Source organism: Labrus mixtus, unplaced genomic scaffold (genome assembly GCF_963584025.1).
Source record: "Labrus mixtus unplaced genomic scaffold, fLabMix1.1 SCAFFOLD_115, whole genome shotgun sequence".
NCBI classification, from domain to species: Eukaryota; Metazoa; Chordata; class Actinopteri; order Labriformes; family Labridae; genus Labrus; species Labrus mixtus.
Window position 1 is genome coordinate 20,766 of NW_026870352.1, and position 6,735 is coordinate 27,500.

A 6,735-nucleotide genomic window follows, 5' to 3' on the forward strand; every position below is an offset into this window, starting at 1 on the left:
TCATTCAAAAGCGAGACATTTAATCTCCAGTGTTTAAGTCGTTTTTCTGGATCTAAATTTATTGACATCATCACTGGACTATGATCTGATATCGTTATAGGTTCTATAAGACAGTCTGTAACTTTATAAGCATCTTGTTTTGATACACAGAAAAAATCGATTCTAGAGTAGCTCCCATGAACCCTAGAGAAAAAAGTAAAGTCTCTGTCTTTAGGGTGCTTTAGGCGCCAAATATCTACAAGCCCAAGCTCCTCTATCATACCACAGAGTGTTTTAGATTTTTGAGTCTTAGGTCCCTGGACAAATGGCCTTTTATCTATTCTCTGATTCAACACACGGTTGAAGTCCCCACCCACTATAACCAGCCCCTCTGCTTTTGAAGCTAAAAGTGCTGAAATTTCTTTAAAGAAGCCTGTGTCTTCTTCGTTTGGTGCGTATAAGTTTAGAATGGTCAACCTAGTATCTCCAATTGTACCCACAATCATGACATGCCGTCCCTTCTTATCTTCATATACCTTCTCTGGAATGAGGCCGAGCGATCGATGACATAAAATTGCCACTCCTCTTTTCTTTGCATCACCGCACGATGCGCTAAAAACCTGCCCTACCCACTCCCTTCTAAGTTTTTTGTGTTCCATATCACTCAAGTGGGTCTCCTGAAGTAATGCTATAGAACAATTTAATCTTTTCAACTGGGTCATGATTTTCTTCCTCTTTATGGGATGGTTTATTCCTTTAATATTGTAACTAACAAGATTGATTTTGTTCATTTGTTGTTACCTCAACAAAAAATAAAATGTTCACAAATAAATTTAACCTTATTATGTTGCCACGTGTAATATGCCAGCCGTTCTCAATCTTCACAAGTATGTTTGCCGAAAAACTCTGAACAATAAGAACAAAACAGTGATGGAACCTTATTGAACCACATAAACAATAATGAACTTCCAGTAGTCCAGTGGAATGCCCCCAAAATAAAATGAAAAGGATGGAGGAGCTGATGAAGGAGGAGAAGTTGGCCTTGAACATCTGAAATTGTGCACTGTGGTTTCCCAGTTGGATTAGTTATATGCTCAAATAACTCCTTTATTTTTTCTTTGCATGTGCTGAGGGTGTAGGAGTTCAGACTGTTGATCTCTAAAGGGAGGTGGATAAGATTAGCAACTCCATCATGAAGGGGTGGGTCGTCTGATCCACAGTGAGCCTTGGCCCATGGTTGATGTATGTCTTCTGCATACATTCTGTCTTTATTAGGGGTGATCCTGGCTCGGTGGTTGACAAGATCAACTAGCTCCTCTAACTTCTTTTCATTAATGCTAATTGAATAGCTATATAGGTTGGCACTCTCCTCTGAGGAGAGGTTTGTCAGACTGGCAACAGTTTCTTGCAATGCTGCGTCGTCTGATCCAAAAGGAGTCTCAGCTCCCGGCTCACCTAGGGTCTTGGTACACATTTTTTTTTAATAAAATGGAACCACAGTGGATTACTGTTAACAAAACCGCTAAGCTAAACAAAGCTAGAGCAACACCAGAGCAAATCTTATCTAAGTTTCCCAACTGATCACTGCAGTCTATCCTGGAAGATAGGAGAGGGGATTCACACCTCAAGTCCTCAAAGGAAGGGAGGAACTAACACCTCTCAGACAGCTGGCTATGCAACAATGATGAGGTTACACTCTCATCTGGCCAAATGGCTCTCAAACAACAAGGAGCACCACAATCTTTCAGTAGAATACTTCAGGATCAAAATATGGATTAATGCAACAAATCAAGTTCATTGAGAAAGTCACACTAGCTGCATCCTTATGTCCAATTGTTGTATGGACACAAAGGGGACAACAGTTAATGCTTTAACCATTAACCAACAACAGACAACACAACTAAGTCACAGCTTGATGTCTGCTTTGCTTAAACAACAAAAATTTAAAGAAAATATAATTTTCTTCAGAAAAATCGCTTTTAAGATTTAAGTTCGGATTACTGTGCATTTACAGGGCAATAAAGCTGGTTTATTGAAGGCCTCACACGGGGCACCATTTGTTGGGGTTCTATCAAGTCAACTTTGGTTATATTCTTTAATAATTATATGTAATTATTAATAATATAAATAAAATATCATCAAACTATGTTTAATCTCGTTTTGGGGCACCACCCTGTACTCAGGGAAATATAAACAAAATATCACTCAAATCAGTCTCAGATTAGTTATTTAATTACTAATATTATTAATAATTAATAACTATATTTAATAAATTGAAGGCGTGAAATCCGTACACAAAGCCTTCGCACCCAGCTTATATCACAATGTAAATACACCAGTAATCACAAACAACTGCTCTCTTAAATTATAACAGAATTTATTTAAACAAAGCCACATCAAGTCAAAATCAATGAACTTAATCAAACAAATAACTATTATAAACTAATCTAAGCAACAAACATTATCAAGCAAGGCTTGTGGAAGGGGTGTGAATGTGTGTGTGTGTGTGTGTGTGTGTGTGTGTGTGTGAGAGAGAGAAAGGGGGGGGAGAGAGGGGGGAGATGGCTTAACAAAGACCTGGGTGCCTGTGTGTGTGTGTGTGTGTGTGTGTGTGTGTGTGTGTGTGTGCGTGTGTGCGTGCGTGTGTGTGTGTGTGTGTGTGTCGGTGGATGAAAGAGAGAGAAGGGGGAAGAGGGGGGAAATTGCTTCGTCCCACGTGGTCGCCCTTCCGATAGCGCACACCTAACAAAGACCTAATGTGGCCTTAATGTCTAAAAGAGACCGAGTTCGGCCCTACACGATCTGTGTCTCTGAGGCGTCTGGATGGCCGCGAGTGTACAGATCTCTGTGTGTGTGTGTGTAGCCTTTGTGCGTAATGGTAAAAGGGGGAGAAAAGAGGATAGAGAAGAGGAGAGTAGAGGTGGAGAGAAATGCGTGCCTGAAGAGGCCGGATCACAGTCTGACTCCCGTGCCACAACTCGGAGTAATTCCCTTCATTCACAGAAACAAACCAATGGCCGAATTCAAGTTAATACAGCTTACACTGGTCTTTCTGATCAGAAGAATAATACCTGGTTATAACGTTGTTACGCTGAACACATATAGGACGCAGCGGTCCGAAACAACAACAAGAGTTTTAAACAGGTAAAACTCAGGACGCGACGGTCCAACAAAGATAAAAATTACAGTTTCTGCTTCAATCAAACAATTGTTAAAAACACTCTCTAAAGCTAATTCTGCCCAGACCTAATTAAGCCTCACTTGTGAATCGCTTTGCCTGCGATCGGTGAAGGAAAAAGTCCGGCGATAAAACAGATCTTCTGTCCGTCCTGGTGCAGAGGCATCTGATGGCGGCGAGGGTCCCTTACGGCAAGAGCGGCTTCGTTGGTTCTCCGTCGAGTGGAAAGATGTCCGTTGATGTCCTTTCGTTGCAGGACAGAATAAGACCGTTATCTTTCAGATAATCTGTTATAGTCTGACGCTCTCCGAGAAACTGAGATGCGTTCACTGGACAATCCGAGCTCGGAATTTGGAACACTGGGTTGCGGATTACCTGCGCGCCAAAACTTAAAACAAAGGAAGATTGTTGCAGGAAACAGGAGGTGAGCTTGTGTCCCCGAGCACTTGAAGTCAGCGCGTGGAAAGAGAAAGAACAATGGAAGTCTTGGAGCTTTGTAGCCTGGCCTGCTCCATGGGGGGTCTCCCTCAGGTCCCCTCCAATGAGGAGAGAGAGGTTCCGGTCCCCCCTTACTACACGCGTAGGTGTGAAGTACCGCAGGGGATTCTGGGATTAAGAGTCCTTTTAGGCCTCTTTGTGATCTCAGTGAATAACTCAAATGAGGTGCAGGCCCAAGTCCATTGTTTGACTGTCCTAAGCCTGCGTGGCCCAACATCAGCATCAGGGCAACAGTGGACCTCTTTACTTCAGAGGCAACAACTGAGTGCTCCCTCTGGTTCTCCCGCACAGAGGTAAACAGCCCTCTAGGTCAGGACGCCCGGGCTCACGACTGGCCAGGGGGTCCCCTCTATGCTTTCCCCCCGCTTCCGTTGATACAGGCAGGGTCAGATCTGGCACCCCGGTCGCCTTCAGTTGTGGGTGTGGCCTCTGCAGGGCCCATTCACTGCTGAGAGATTGCTCAATCTCTGTTCGCAGTAATGTGTTGAACGCCAGGGCGCTATCCACTCGCATTCAATGCCACAGGTGGCAGCTGTTCTCAGCCTGGTGGTTGGGCAGGAATTTTGACCCTGAGCACTGCTCTGTGCCGTCAATCCTGGAGTTCTTGCAGTCACTCTTAGACTCTTAGTCCCTCTCTACCCTGAGGGTTTATGTAGCTGCCATTTCCTCTCGACATGTTCGGGTAGACAGCAACACTGTTGGGTGCCACAGGTTGGTTTCCCTCTTTTTGAGGGGGGCTATGAGGCTTCGTCCACCAAAAGCCCAGAGAGCTCTGGCTTGGGACCTGCACCTTGTGCTTGACAATCTGTGTTTGCCTCCCTTTGAGCCCCTTGCGGAGGCAGATCTGCATTGGTTATCAGCAAAGACTGCTTCCTCCTTGCCATTACCACAGCAAAGCGAGTGGGGGAGCGCCACGCTTTGTCTGTTGATCCTGCGTGTCTGAGTTTGCCAGTGCTCTGCCCAGTGCGGGCCTTACGAGCATATGTCAACTGTACTGCCGGTATGCGAAGATCAGACCAGTTATTTGTGTGTCATGGTGGTCATAAGAGAGGCTGTGCTCTCTTGAAGCAGCGGTTGTCCCACTGGGTTGTGGACGTGATCAACCAGGCATATCAGTCAGCCGGTCGGCCTTTGCCCCCTCGAGTGCGGTGCCATTCCACGAGGGGTGTCTCCACATCGTGGGCAGCCCTGAGAGGGGTGTCCCTGGAGGATATTTGTGCCGCAGCCTCTTGGGCATCGCCGAGCACCTTCACGAGGTTCTACAGAGTGAACATCCCCGACCCCCATCCACTGAGTGTGGTCCTGTTACGAGATTAATCAGCTTTAATGCAATGAGGGTGGTATGTGGGGATTCCTCGTGACTATGTTGGTATGAGTCATCCAGTGTATGGAGGCTGTTGTCTCAAGCGGGCGGCCCGGGTTCGCATCCCACCTGTGGCTTCTATCCCGCGTGTCGTTCCCCGCTCTCTCTCCCTGATTTCCGACTCTATCCACTGTCCTATCTCTCCATTAAAGGCGTTGTTTGCAGCTCCTCTGAAGAGCTATAAACAGACTTCATTCTCATGTCTCTTTCAGATCGACAATATCAAACAGAAAAAGATTGATAATTTCTACGAAGTTGTGTTTTTGCTGTCCGCAGGTCAATAAGAGACAGGGGAATAACAGAAACTGAGGTCGTCAAAATGTTAAATTTTTGATACAACGTACTTTAAAGGTCCAATCAGTGAGCTGTGTAGAGAGTGAGATGATAAAGGTATCTTACTATCTGATCATTAAGGAAACATGTTGAAGTGCTGGCTTCTCTGACAACAATGCAGCAGCCAGTATGTCCTCCTTCTAACTTTAGATTCTGCTCCTGAATGCTCTGGATTTGTTTGGACCAGAGAAGGTAGGCGCTTTTAAGACACACCCACACAGCCGTTTTGGACGCCCCTCTGTTTGTCAGATATGAGAGCAGTTATCAGGTCAACAGGTGTTGCAGCGATGGAAGCGGGCAAGAGAAGTGGTTCAGATAGAAGTGATTGTACCCGACCTAAAAAGCCTCTGCATGTTTCTAATAAGCTCCACGAGCAGAAAGTCTTACAATTTAGACTGCAGTATCCATTTTAAACACTAGGGGGCAGAGTTTTGTATTGCTCCCTAAAAACAATTCTTTGTTGATGAAAGTATCAACAAGTGAAAAAGATTTTCAGAATCGGAATAGTTCAGCATTGGAGCAGTCGCAGCCTCGTGCACTCAATCACTTTCCAGGTGACGTCAATGAAGTCCGTAAGAGTTTAGGGAGGACATCCAGATTCAGCCTCTCATTTCACTTTAACAAACTCTCAGACAGCTCAGCTGACGAGTGCAAAGTAATATCCACCTTATGACATCACACATTGACCTTTGTTACCGTTCCTTTGAGCTGTTTGACCTCAGTTTGGGATCTCTAACCACTTCCTGTTTCTGTGCTTTACTTCCTGTCCTAAACTTCCATCTACAGGAAGGGCCTTACTTTATTTCATAATAAAAGCACACAGCAAGTAAAGTAGTCTCAGTTTAAGATCTTCAAAATAAAAGCATGACCATTTTTATTTTCAAATGTTAAATAAGAATAAGAATTTTAAACATGCGATTAAAAATGTGATTAATCATTTGAATCGACATCCTGATATAAAGATTTGATCCTGATTGATTACATTTGAACAACCGGGCCCGGATCAGAAGTTCTTCAAGGTCCCCACAACCAGGGTTTAAGAGGAGTCGACGGTCCTCACAAAGACAGACACACACAGACACACACACACACACAAATAAAGAGCATCTCTGTGGTTTCTTCAAGATGTAAAATATTTTATTTTCTGTAAATGATTCTAAATCAGATTCCACATTTTTCCCCAAAACAAAACAAAAAAAACATGTTCATCTTCATCATCACACAGTTTACGTCCATTAATTAAAAAAAAACAGAAACAAGGCTTCATGTCGTCTCCCTGTACACGTCAGAGTCCTCGTTAAACCTCATATGTACACGTCAGAGTCCTCGTTAAACCTCATATGTACACGGCAGCACGACTCTGACAGTGAAAAACTTATATTCA

At 44.2% G+C, this 6,735-nt stretch overlaps 1 protein-coding gene across 1 annotated transcript in view; it reads right to left on the reverse strand.

Moving 5' to 3' along the window:
- Nucleotides 1-6,466: 6,466 nt before the first annotated feature.
- LOC132970601 (histone-lysine N-methyltransferase 2C-like) overlaps nt 6,467-6,735 on the reverse strand; it is an 89,874-nt gene continuing 89,605 nt past the window's right edge. Inside the window, exon 76 of the mRNA XM_061034461.1 lies at nt 6,467-6,735. This exon is cut by the window's right edge and continues 855 nt beyond it. The gene's annotated coding sequence lies outside the window, so the exon portion shown is untranslated.